The 14,218-nt window shown below is 36.2% G+C and overlaps 1 protein-coding gene across 1 annotated transcript in view; it reads left to right on the top strand.

Annotated features, from left to right (window-relative positions):
* The window catches only part of LOC134546223 (laminin subunit gamma-1), a 617,689-nt gene that overhangs the window by 288,169 nt on the left and 315,302 nt on the right, over positions 1 to 14,218 (top strand). The window lies entirely within an intron of this gene.

The following is a 14,218-nucleotide window of genomic DNA, read 5'->3' on the forward strand; positions in this document are numbered from 1 at the left end:
CCCGTTCTTTATATACGAAGCACCATGGGCTGCCTAAATGCCTTCGAAGCTGTGAATGACTCAACAGCTTCCTTGATATCAGAGGATAATTTCTTCGTTAGTACTGTAGCTGGCATTCCCGCAATACACGCAATTCTAATTTTCAAAGGGTCAGTGATAATTATTTGACTGTATGGATAAACACAAAAGGCGCAGACAGTTATTGGCTGGCTAAAATCAAGATCGTCGTTACATTTGCACTAAAATATAACACCCCCAACCTCTCAAGGGGTACAAAAATGCATTAAAATGAGCGATGACTAGTCATTTCTCGAAAGACTGCATCAGCCATTCTGTCACGATACTTACAACTATTCGGTAGATGAGCCAAAAAAGGCTGTAATTCTTTAGGATGCAATTTTCAAGGATCCGAAAGGCCAAAATGCCCTATTATTGAAATTTTTTTAAATTACACAGTATATTCATGTAATATTACAGATATTTGTAAATTTGTACATATTAACGAAAACAACTGTATCATTACAATATAGTGTAAGCAATAATACTGAGTTCGGATTCTTACCTGGCCATTTATGCTTTGTGTCGTCCCATTACCTCAAATAGTTATAGTTATTTGTAAACCGTTTCCTGAATAACTTTCCAGTATTAACGGCGCACATTAGAAACATAATACAACAAAGTCCAATTATTGAATATTTGATTATCTGTTCCATGGTTTAAAAATGTATGCTTGAATAAAACATCAATTAAAATATAAAATTACGCGCCAATTTTGGTAACAAATTCTCAGTTATATCTCGAAAACGTATATGCAAAAATGTGTTGTACAGGGATACAACATATTTCTTGTAGCATTACAAACTATTTCTTGGCAATTTGTTTCCAAAGTTATCTTTTGTAAAAGTACAGGAATTTTTTTTCCGTGTAGGGGTTAACAAAAATTATTTCTGTTCATTAAGTGCAAAGATGTGTTAAAGCTACGGCGTGTGCTTGTGTCAGGGTGCACGCTAAAGGCAATGTAGCGTTACCTCGTAAGTGGTCGAAGCGAAGGAGGCAGGCGGTTGTGTCAGCGACAGACTCTCGTGACTCCTGCAGCCTAAACAAGGAACACGTGCTTCCGTTCAGGACGCGCATCAACACCACTCACGACCCTGGAGTTCACTGCTCATAGCCGCAAACTGCTGAGGATGCATTTCCGCCAAGATCGGAAGTGTGACCGTGACAAAGGCCCCGCCTTATCGTGTTACTGTGTTGCAACAGACAAGGCTGCAAACTGTTATACACTTTCATAAACTCATGTGTGACTTGACACTCCCTGAAGGACTAGATACCGTTCACAATCTTGTAAAAAAAAAGTTACGTCATGAGGACCCAGGGAAGTGGAACAATGTGTCAGTCACAAGGGCGTTACCAGAGGGAGGCAGACGGGGCTTGTAAACCGCGCGCCGAAATTGAGGGGGGAGTTAAACTGGCAGAGTAATTTTAACTATAGACATTTACTTGAATATCGTAATGTTATAACAAAAAAAAAACATATGGGAGGGCATATAAACTGAATTATTTGTATTGAAAGATACATCCATGTACATTGTCAAATATTCAAAAACTGGTATTTTTTGCGTACGATCCAACGTGCGATGTATTAAAAACGAAATGACTGCAAATAAATATATTTATTTACCATTTAATTAATTAAAATTTTTTGGAATAGTCTAGTTGAATTAATATGTGGTGGCGATATGAGGTTTTGCCGGGAAATGTTTTGGTTTAGGTGGTTTGAAGAAAAAGGAGTGCCAAGATGAGTTCTTGCGTTCCTGATCAGTCAGCCAATCAGCAAACGACACGCCCTGATTATGTACAATGAGAACTCTACCCTGGGGCCAAGAAATTTCGCGATTTCCACATGTCTCGAGACACTGATGAACCAACTTTAACTTTCGTCGGTAAAAATGAATAAAATGGCTGGTATGTATGTGTGTGTGTGTGTGTGTGTGTGTGTATATATATATATATATATATATATATACACATATACACACACATACACACCGGAAGGCTGATCCTTAGTTGGAAGTGTATGTTTCAATAGGCAATTGATAGAGACAGGAAAATTTCGCGTATTACTTTAGCGATAGGTTTATAATTACAACGATATACCTCGGTGCTGCTTCTGCTATTGGGTCACAACTCACCTGGCTGACTCTGGGCCTACGAAAATCACTCGACCAAAGCTGTATTGAAACACAGGCTACTACGTCGAGACGTCTCGCAAGAAGCAACCAATGAGCGGGTGTCATTTTCCCGTGGATGTATAAAACTGTGGTATCTATCCTGGAGGTCACTGAACCCGCGAATTTTTCCAGACCCTGCAATTACTCTCTTTCTAATTCACTGTATGTTCTATTAGCGCTGTCTTTGTTTCGGTGTTATCTGTTGTCGGATACCCAAACAGCACCAAAGTTTAGACAAAAATAAATATTTTTTAAAGGAAATTTTAGAATTAGAATTTTTTAAATACATTTTTTGTTCTATTTAATAAACACCCGGCAATATTAGATTCTCACGTTTACGGGCACTTAACTGAAAGATGCCATCTGGGCTACAACCGTTTTTATCATAAACATTTTTATTTCGTTTAATATTCGAAAGTTTTACTTTGTTTTACCATAGCATATCTTAAATTGAATGCCTTCTTTTTCTCGTAGCAACCGACTACTACAAAATGTTTCTTTCGTACAGTAATAATTTATGTTTAGAATTTATTTTTTGTTTTCAGAATGTATACACGTATAACACAGTCAAAATATATTTAATGGTCTTAGAAAAACCAACATATATTAAATTTAAAAAGTTAAAAAATAAAAACTTTTAATAATTATTGATAGTATACAAAATAAGAATTGTATTGTTAACAAGCCGGGTAGTATCAATCTGGCAACAGTTGCTCTGTGCTGCAATCTAAGCATGATACAGACCATAATTACAAGTATCTAATAATCAAAAATTTTTGTTAGCCAGGAAGTATCCTGTTAAAATGTACGATTTTATGCCTGGTTACGCATTCAAATGAACGTGAAGCATACATTCATTTCACTGTGCTAAGTTTTGTTTTAAATTTAAATATATTGCTAGTAATAAGCTTCACTTGAGCGCACAAGAGTTCCACTCGCCCATCTATTTTCTCGCTTACAATAATTAACATTTTAAAACCATTGACTCGTAATTATGTCTTAAGTTTTTTTCCCTTCAGCGCAAGTAATTGTAAGCGGTTAGGAAAATGGACGTACACGCTGTGTGTGTAATAACTTCCTTCGGCAACTTCTCGTTTACGACCGCGCCGTTGGTAACACCGAGAGGAATGTCGAGTGCGCAGCAGTTTTGCACACCTGCAGCACTTCTTCTCGCGGCCAGAATAATAAAAAAAAGTTCTTTAGGGAATGTAGTGTAAGTTATTAATGTGCGTTCCAGCCGCTTCGCTGCGCTGCGAGCAGATGCTGCTGTTGTTGATGATGATGGTGTTCCATCAGAACGGTGCATGGAAGAAGGCGAGGGAATTTATCGCCATCATCTTGGCCGCAGTTTACGCTCCTTCCTCGAAATGGGCAACAAGCGGACGAACCTCACGGAAGGCTACACCGAGGAGAAAGCATGGTTGCGAAAGATATATTTCAGTACCAACGACCCAGCCAAGGGCGTATCTTGACCCCAATATGGTTGAAACTTTTCAGCCTCTGGACCATCCTCTTGTCCTGTATGGAACCTGCCTGCTTAATTCTTGCATAAAAGGGACTCCTGCTACTGGGTTCATGAGTGTGGTGCCTGTGGTGCCGACCGCCATCTTGAATTCTGACGTCACGGCGGCAATCTTGGATGACCTTGACCCCACGGCCATTTTGTATCCGACATTTTGTTTTTTGCCATATCGTTTTTACGCCTTTGTGTTTTCTAGAACTTTCCACCATCTTGGAATCGAATGCCCTACCCTCAATCATTGTACTTTTCGTTGTGGCAGTTATCTTGAAAAATCTTATATTTTATGTTAGAAATTTAGAAAAATTAAAAAAAAACAACACGATTCCACTATTTTGAAATCCAATCACCATATTTAAAATCCTTATTTTTTAAAGCTAGAAAATCTGAAGTTTTTTTAAAATTTTATAAAATAACTAGCAAACCCGGCGAACTCCGTTTCGCCACCAAATGGCTTCGTTTTATGTAACATTTCGTTTGGTGATTAAAAGATGAAGAATTTTTTTTTTTTGTTTTATATTTGAAAAGGAAAAATTTTATTTCATTTCACAACAGTAATGAATTCATTTCGATTACAAAAAAGAAGTGTTATTTAGTTGAAATTCTCTAAGTAAATGAAAGTGAATCCAAAGTAAATACTGAATCGAAGCGTTATACGTGTCCGCAAATTATCCGTTTCATTGAAGTGCTCTTTGGTAAACCACATTTTTTGTTTTTTGGTCTGACGTTAACACAAACAAAGCGGATGGTTTCCCAACTCGTGAACACGCATGCGGTAGTCCACGCTTCTGCCATTCCACCGAGTACATATAGCAACGCGTGTCACCAAAAACTCGATACTTAGTAAGCACATCCATCATAACCTTCAGTTTTTGCTGAAATACTCTGGCGATTATGTCATGGCGATCTTGCGGTTTTTGGCCCGGTTCCAACTCACGTTCAATTTCCGTCCACTTCGGATTGCATGTGAACGTAATAAATAAATCCGGAGTTCCATAATTTCGCACGTACGCCATAGCGTCTTGAGCGTATTCGTGTATGTGGCGTGGGCTTCCGATATAAGATGATGGGAGAATCGTCAGACGTCCAATATTCTGAACATCACCATCTGAATGAATAGCATCACGCAAGTGTATATAGTCCTCAGATCGTAGCTTTGCCTGATTGAATCGGATGAACGCTAAACGTTCTGTCTCGACTTTGACATACATGTCGACAGCGAATTGCTGGAATAGCCGACGGCACTTCAGAATGACATTCTCCTCATGTGTACGAATCATCATACGATACGCATAGTAATTCATTGCGCTTAGATTTTTATTCGTTGATACGCCTGAAAATGCAAAATTAAATGAATTGTTAATGGAAACCAATAACAGCAATAATAGCAATAATTAATGGAAACCAATAATAGCAATAATAGCAATAATTAGTGTGTGAATATTGTACCTGTAATTGGATCGACCATCTTCAACGTGATGTCGTATCCGTCTTGCCCTTGCCAATAAATGATTGGATATTGTAACGCATCGTACAAACGATGTGTCTCGTTTACACGATGCATGATATTGCTTCCTCGCTGAACGACAATGTCTCGCGATTTAGTTGGATCGCCAACAATAATTGCAGCAACATCATTAACGGTGGGTGCATTGAATCTTCGCACATGTTCACCTGTTGGGGTACAATCCGCTCTTATGACAAATTTGTGCGTATCCGATGGCATTCGTTCCAATGCTGTTTTGAACATATTAACCACAGCATTATTAGCGTGAAAAAACGCTTGCAACTGTTCAATAATTCGTCTCTTTAACTGTTGTGTTCCCTGTATATTGCACCGCACATTCAGCTGATCCACCATCGACGAAATGAAATATATTTGCAGAAATTGATGCGGTTCATCTGGTGTTGGCACCATTGAACCATGCAAATGATATATTTGTCCTTGTATCTGTAATTGCAAACAATCATTTGTTTAAGAATACGGTGTAACTTCTGATCGTGTGATGGTGTAGTGTGTGGTGTATATGTAGTTATGTATTGCAATTCATTGTGTTGGTGTGAGTGATACTTTACCTTGCAAGTCGGCATGAAGCCGCCTTCTCGAATGATATTAGCTCCAAAGGAAGTCATGCGAAAGCAGTTATTGTATTCAAGGATGTGTTGAAGAAAATGGCTGGAATCGGGATCACTTCCATCGAACAATGGTTTCAGTAGCTGTGGTGGTGTAAGTAATGGATCCAGTTTGACTTTTACACTTGCGCAGCACAATCCAGCCGTTTCTCTTTTGAACTTTAACGCATTGCAATATCGGCATATAGTCGTCATTGGTCCAATATCTAAATTTTCATCATCACTGTAGTTCGCAGTGGGATCATATTGGAATGCCAAGCGATTGTATGATGCCAATGATCTTCGTGTGCTCACGCGTTGTCTCAATCGGGCATTTTCTCTTATTATATTTTGTCTTTCTTCGCTTAAGTTCTGTGAATACACTTGTTGCTGGCTTGCATGTCTTATGCGGCGGCCGATGTTGGCACGTCGTCCTCTAGGCATTTTGAGCTATGGACAGAGTGGTGAATTTAACCTCAAATGCACGATCCACATAATTTACACAGTTCAACTTACGACCTTAAAGACAAATGCCTGCTGTTGAAATTGAATAAAAATTTGCACAATATACGTTATATGTTTTTTTACTTTTTTTTCCCCACAATTTAACAGTAAACACAATACCGGTTTGTCACATGAAATTAACTGAGCAGAGAACAATGAGTAGTTGATTTGATGGTTTCCAATTGAAATGTTAGGAAACGAATAACTTTTTTTTTTTTTTTTTTCACAATTTCACAGTAAACACAATACCGGTTTGTAACATGAAATTAACTGAGCAGAGAACAATGAGTAGTTGATTTGATGGTTTCCAATTGAAATGTTAGGAAACGAATAACTTATTTTTTTTCTTTTTTTTTTTTTCACAATTTCACAGTGAACACAATACCGGTTTGTCACATGAAATTAACTGAGCAGAGAACAATGAGTAGCTGTCAAACAATGTATCACGCACCAGCGCCATCTACTTAAAATGTTGGTTTGTCCTGAATTTTTCCTGAATTTTCTTTGCTATAAACCTCACGGAGCCCGAGACCTTTCCAACGACTGCAAAACCGTGAAAATCGGTTCGTGCGTTCTGGAGTTATAGCGTCAGGAAGGAAAACCCGACTTATTTTTATATAGTAGATTTACTAATGTTTAATTAAATTTTGATTCTAAATTTTTAAAAAGGTACTGGGTATGACCCTGGTGAGATCATTTGATTAAAAATGGCGACGGATCATTTCTCCACGGAGGCGACCAGCAGACAGAGCTACCACCACTACCCACCACTAATGCCAAGCAGATATTATATCAGCCAGTATGACATCATTGTGGTCATTTTGTTTTTGTCTTCTGGAGGTCACAATCTAATTTTCGTCGGCTAGTGGACGCTGCCATAATATTAGTTTAATTTTTGCCTGCTAGAGTGCAGTATTATTTATTGCCAGGGCGCCCGTCATCTTGTAATCCATCTTGGGAGCCAACTTGAAAATATGTAATTATTGACATATAAATTCGGGAAAAATTCCAAAATTCATCAGAATTGCTTATTAAAATAATGATTGATTAAATCGATTCCTGTCCTCGGTTCAATCCTTGGACAATGCAAGAAGTTAATTTCAGGTTTAAAAACTTTTATAATAAAACATGGTAAAATATCCTAAACGAGGCTTAAATTCCTTATCTAACAGCCTCCAGTAAGCCAATGATGACATATTGACTGTCATCTTGGTAATTCGTAATTATTGACCTAGAAATTTCGATAAATATTTCCAACAAGCATAAAAACATTTATTTTTTAAATAATGATTGATTGGATATATTTTAGTCCACGGTTCAATCCTTGTTTCTTTCAAAAAGTAATTTCAGGTAAAATATATTTATTTTAATTTACACATTGAAATGAGAGGTTCAATAAAAAAAAGCAAAATTACAAATAAAAAAAATTATTAAGTAAATTCTACAAGTACAGACAAGGAAATTGCTAGTATTTCATGATTTCTGAGTCTTCTTAGAAGGTGAAACGAGTCTTTTGTATGTATTTTCAGGGCAGTTCTACATGACAGTCGATTAACCTGTCATTAACAAGGAAAGTCATGTTAGATGACCAGACCCGACCAGCCGTTTAGTAAGGCAACACGGCCAGTCGGTGGCCAGCCACATCCAGTTGGTGGTTGGGTACATATAGCCAGTAGCCAAGATGCCTTATTTTCGATACTTGGAATAACTTTAAAACAAGTCATGTTAAGAAGTCAAACGTATAGACTAAGCGTATCCGCACCACGAAGCCATCATGTCATGATTACAGACTTGTCGATGCACATTCGTCAGAAAGGAAGCACATTTGGAAGTACATTCGACAAAAAGAAGGAAGGAAAATTTGGAAGCATAATCAAAAAAGGAAGCACATTTGGAATCACACTCGACAAAAATGAAGCACATTTGGAAGAATAATCTAAAAAGGAAGCACATTTGGAAGCACAATCGAAAAAAGAAGCACATTCAAAAAAATAAAAAAGGAAGCACATTTGGAAGCAAATTTACAAAAAGGAATCTGTATTACGAGAACTCATTATAAGTTTGAAGTCAGATCTCGATAAATGAAACAATCACTTTTGAGAACCTATATATAATTTAATTTTCAATCTTATTCACATGCAAGTAAAACAGGTTATTATTGTATGTGGCCAGATTCCCTTCAGTCCTTTGTGTATGAAGGATACTTCGTTGAGGTACGAGTAGTTTCGTAAACTAATCAATTAAATTTTCGCCGAATTTCTAGCATAAAAATTATGGTTTTTCAACATGACGGCCACAACGAAAGGTGCAACGTTAGGGAGTGGGTCATTCGATTCCAAGATGGCGGAAAGTTCTAGAAAATTAAATTACGTAAAACAATATGGCAGAAAAAAATGGTGAATCCAAAATAGCCTACGGGTTTAGGGTCAAGTCATTCAACATGGCCGCCATAACGTTAGAATTCCAGTTGGCAGTCGGCACCACAGGCACCAAACCCATGGACCCAGTAACAGGAGCCCCTTTTATAAACTACTAATGAGCCCAGGGTTTTCCCTGTGTCTAAGCCGATGAAAAAGGTGGGGGGGGGGGGGGGGGGGGTAGGATATTTTCAAAGAAGCCTCCAAATCGTTCACCCAGTCATCAACACCACCTCAGAATATCCATGACTAGCAAAATTATCATTTTTGTCCAGCGCGAACATCAACCTTTCCGCTGTTCCTGGGATAGATATGTTACAGGCGCGTCTTCCCTGCCCCCCGGGGGGGGGGGGGGGGGGGCGAGATAGCACCGAACCCGAACCCGGTACACGACATTTGGTGAATGGAACGGAAGTCGCATGGAACGGAAATGTGAAACCACAGTGTAGTCATCTGTAGCGGATGTCGCGAGCCAAAATTAAGAGAAACTTTATAGTATTTACCTTTAATAATTTTAACAAGATGGGCACTAGTTTAATAAAATTGCTTGTCGAAAATCAGGCTCAAAGCCGGGGTTTAGTTATTTTTTTTTATGTCTTTTTCCGTTATCGGAGCCGTTTGATTATGTAATTTAAAATTTTGGTTTGTCAATCAAATGGTTAATCAACGTAGCTACTCCGGCAGTGAATTCTAGCGTCAAGTGAGGGAAACTACACGTGGTTCGCATCAAGAAATGTAGTTCATAACACAGTTTTCGTGTACTTATCACGCTCGGCATTATTTTAAAGAATTCTACGTTAAATTTTGTTTCCGTGTTTCGTATTATAAGTGTATTTGCAACATGAGAACACTTGAGTTTGCTCGTTACCGAGGTTAGATGTTACACATCTCTGGCAAGTACTAAAAGACTCTCTCACTTTTTTTTTTAAATTCTCGATCGTATATTTGTTTTCTTAAAGTGTTAAGTTAAATTTTCTTTCATAAAAAGTTGTATGAAATTACAAAAGTTCTATATTTATGATCGTAATTTTTTTAAATATTCCTAGTTCAATCTGTGACCAATTTAATGTCATGGAAAGCAGTTCTGAAACATTACTGTTCCCTGCTTCCTCGTGGGAATAATTACTAATGAATATTACTTCCTAAATGTATCACACTCGCAATGCTTAGTATTTTGTGTGGGAATTGAAAATTGATGATTCTTCAAGTAATAAATCTTATAATTTAATGGTTTGACTGATACTTCTTTTGCAAATTAATATAGCGAGCCATGAGTTTATTTGAAAACGAAATAGTGTTTTTGTTTTCGTTGCTATTTTCCGTTTATTCTATTAGTTTCGATCGAATAGCTCCATTGTGAAATGGTCTGTGTTTGATGTTTTGTGTACTAAACTCCTTTGTGTACACGGGTATACGTTCATGTACAATTTTTTTTTTCCCTGAAAAAAATATTTAATATTTATTAAACAAATGTTTCTCGAACAGGTTCAATAAAGAAAATCGTCAACATTCATGGCTGTCGTATAGCCTATATGCAGTGCGAATGTAATGGAAACGCTGTTTAAAACTTCATGTTCATAATAATGCGATCTTTTGCTGTTGCATCGTGTCCTTTGCGTTGCGCCTGTCGCGCTATTGCGCACAGGAAAAAAAAAATCTATACTTTTACAAGTAAAAGATTCCTTTGGAAACCAGTTGCCAAGGAATAGTTTGTAATACTACAAAAAATATATTGTAACTCTGTACAACATATGGCTATGGTTATTTTTTGCACATATGAAAAACGTTTTTCGAGATAATGCTGAGTATTTATTTCGAAAATTTGCGCATAATTTTATATTTTAATTACAGTCAATCATAACTGTTTTAACCATGGAAAAAATCGAATAGTCGACAATAGGCCTTATTTTCTTTTTGTATAATGTTTATTATGTGCGCAGTTAATACTGGAAAGCTATTCAGGAAACGGTTTACAAATAACTTTTATTATTGTATGTACTGGAATAACACAAAGCATAAATGATGGGATAGAATCCGAACCTAGTATTACTGCGAACACTATTTTGTAGTGATATAGTTGTTTTCATGTAAATTACAAATTACAAATTTACAATTGTCTGTAATTTATTTTTGAATAAAGTATTCGACTTTCCCGTAATTACTGGTTGCACAAGTTGCATGTGCAAGATAACAGATTTTTTTTTCTGCAAGTATATTTTTATATTCTTTTTAGCTTGCGGATAATAATTCCGTAGCAACTCTTTAACTTTTATGCGCTTCTTTTCATTATTCGCTGCACTCGCATGTGTAACGGCGAACATAATCTGGTAAACCGGTTGAGTTTATTGCACGTTAATTTAGCTGGACAGCTGCAAAGTTTTTTGCACAAATTGTTAAGGAATTTTTTTTATAGAACTTGTTGGTTATTTTGCAGCGATTGGCTGCAGTAATTGTTTTGTTAACTGCCTGGAAAGAGATTTTACATTTTATAAAAATAACGCCATTCAAGTTTTCATGAGTGCCGTGAGCTGAGCGGCCTTCTTGTGTCAGCATTGTACGACAAAAACTATATCTGCATGTTTAACATTCATCCTCGTGAGGGACAGAAGCTCTGGTGACTACTCAGTATATTCGGACATCGGACATCGCTATTGTATACTGGGCTGTTTTCCGTGCGACAATGTGACGTCATTCGCATTAGGATAAGGACACGGACCACCCATAGGTTCGGACTGTTGTAGACGGGCCTTTATACCCATACAACACAAATGTTCCAGACAATTTTGTTACAGGAACATCACTACGTTTATATTAGATGTTACATTTCTTTTATGTACTTGAAGCATTGTGTGCTGTATGGCACATTATTAGCTATAATTTCTGTTCTAGAACCCGTGCAAAATGGTTTTTGTGAAGTACAGGTATAAGTGGTACATTCTTCGGTTCAACCCATTCTATAATTCGGCACCCACTAGGCAGCTCGCCTTCTAAATTTGTTTTCGCGTGAATTTAGTTATTGTAACGTTATTTCATATACCTATATAAACATAAACGCTCTGCCGTCATTGTATCACTTTGTTTAAATATAATTGTATTACATTAATTTATCTTTGGCTCGATTGCCATTAAAGAGCCTTTACTGTACATTGATTTACTTTGCCTTAAAAATAACAATCACGTTAAAAGTTGACAAATGTCTCAGAGTTTTCTGTTTTAATACGTAACGTACTGCAGTAGTAGCAAAGAACCAATCATTCATTACTGTCTTACACCTGAAAAATTATCGAAGTATTTTTCAATTGAGCGGTAGGCCTACTTTTGTTTTTTGGAAGACAAGGGTGAGATGAATCCCCATTTATAACTATTTTTATTGTTTAAATGCATATTTATTAAAGCAATTTTGGGATTAAATTATCCTTATTGTTCACGAGAAAAGCGTTACTTTCTGCAAACCGTTATAATTTTACTATTACCTTTATAAGTATATATTTATTTTAAATTTTAAAATGAGGGGCTTCAACACTTCAACGCGGAAATATTACCCGCCTACGCCCCCTTGCTTGTTTAAAATACACGTTCATAAAATTCACGGTAGTAATGTTACACTAAATAATTGAATACAAGTTCCAGGTCACATATTTTAAAGGAATAAACTGTAGAGTAAATTAATATTTAATAAATAGAACTACCGAGTATACATTGGAATATACAGAATACAGTATGTACCATTGAAAAAAAAAACAGTTTATTGGTTTACTTCAATCAGGATTTTTTTTTTCGTACGGTGGTAGGACCGGTAGCTGCTGCACTCTAGCGTGTGACGTTCGAAACAAATGCTGCCTCCTCTGTGTGGTGCTGCGCCCAAGTGTGTGTTTCCGATACTGCATTCGGCGTGAGTATTTACAACATTCGAATCAGCTGAGCGGGCACAGCGGACATCAAAATACCAAACCAGAGCGTAGTTTTATCGTCCGCATGAATTATCGAACTACTTCGAAAACTTAGCTCACGCCGACATTTCTGTGGGCTGCGGAAGAAGAATTTTTTAGTTTATCGTGTAGACATAGCTCCACGAATATAAGTCGAATCAGGAAAGATTATGGTTCAAAATTATTTTATTGATTTTTTAATATTATTTTATTTTAATATAAATGATAACATACATCATTCAAATCTGTTCTACATGTATTTATTATAAATGTGTGAAATCTTTGTTAACATAATAAAGCTTTGCAATAAACATTTAGGTTGTTCAAACGAATAAATTCATTATGGAATTGCAGTATTGCAGTGAAAATTACAAATAGGTACCTATCATAATTATCCGAGTAAAATTAAATTTAATCGAATTACGGTTTCAACTTTTATTTTTGTGCAAAGTGTGAAAATACCTATTATGATGTACGCAACTAGCTTATTACATTTGAATATAAATAATACTCAATGTAATTTATAAGGCTTGTGTGTAGTGCTGCCCGACACGAAATGGCATTGTAATCACCTCGTGGTGGTGTTGATGGTGAAAATTATTTATATACAGTGTTATTATTGAGGCTTTAAAGTCTTAAGCTCTTTCATTGCAGAAAGCGTTTGATAGTTCGTGACTTGTTCATGTCTCCAATAAAACACGCACAACATTCAATTACAAATTTAAATTTAAGAATTTCAACGAAGTTTAAGATCAGTTGCATACGAAATGTAAGCAATATCATGTTAATTTATTATTTTAATCAATGATTTTTAAAGTTATATTAGCAAATCAAGCCTATAATGGGTGTACGAACAGAAAATAAAATTGGTCTACCTTAACATTAGTGTGTAGCATAGATATGGAAGAGTCTTGTTGCTGTGAGTGTGAGACAGAGGAAGAAGGTGTAAATGATTATGGTTCAAAATTATTTTATTTGTGAATTGAATATTGTATTGTTTTAATTTAAATGAACATTTAAATAGTTATTTTGGCCATACGCCGTTGCTAGTTTGCATTGTATATCGTAGAGAAAACCTGAAGAACGCTCAAAGGTGAAAACAAGCCAAAATCAACTGACGTCAAATTTTAAATGCATAAACAGCACAGATAATTCCGTGGAAGGAGTTTATCAGGACAAATAACAACACAGTTTAACATAGTGGGCTGATGACAAGATATTTGTAACAAAAACAGCAAATACAAACAACTTTCCTGTTCACATGTAGATATAAAAATGATAATTCATCGTAAATTTAATATATGTACTTAAATAGAAGGTTTCAGTTATTACAGCCCCAAACCCTTATACTTTTTTTTATTAGCTACTAAGTTTTGAAGAGTGATTAAATTATACAAAAAAATCTAAGTCGCTATTGTTTTGGGTTTTCGCTAAAAAAGTTGTCAGATTAACTAAATATTCACTTCAGTTTCGCAGTTAGATATAAATACTTGTTTTGTCTAGTAG

Source organism: Bacillus rossius, chromosome 1, assembly GCF_032445375.1.
Source record: "Bacillus rossius redtenbacheri isolate Brsri chromosome 1, Brsri_v3, whole genome shotgun sequence".
Classification (NCBI taxonomy): domain Eukaryota; kingdom Metazoa; phylum Arthropoda; class Insecta; order Phasmatodea; family Bacillidae; genus Bacillus; species Bacillus rossius.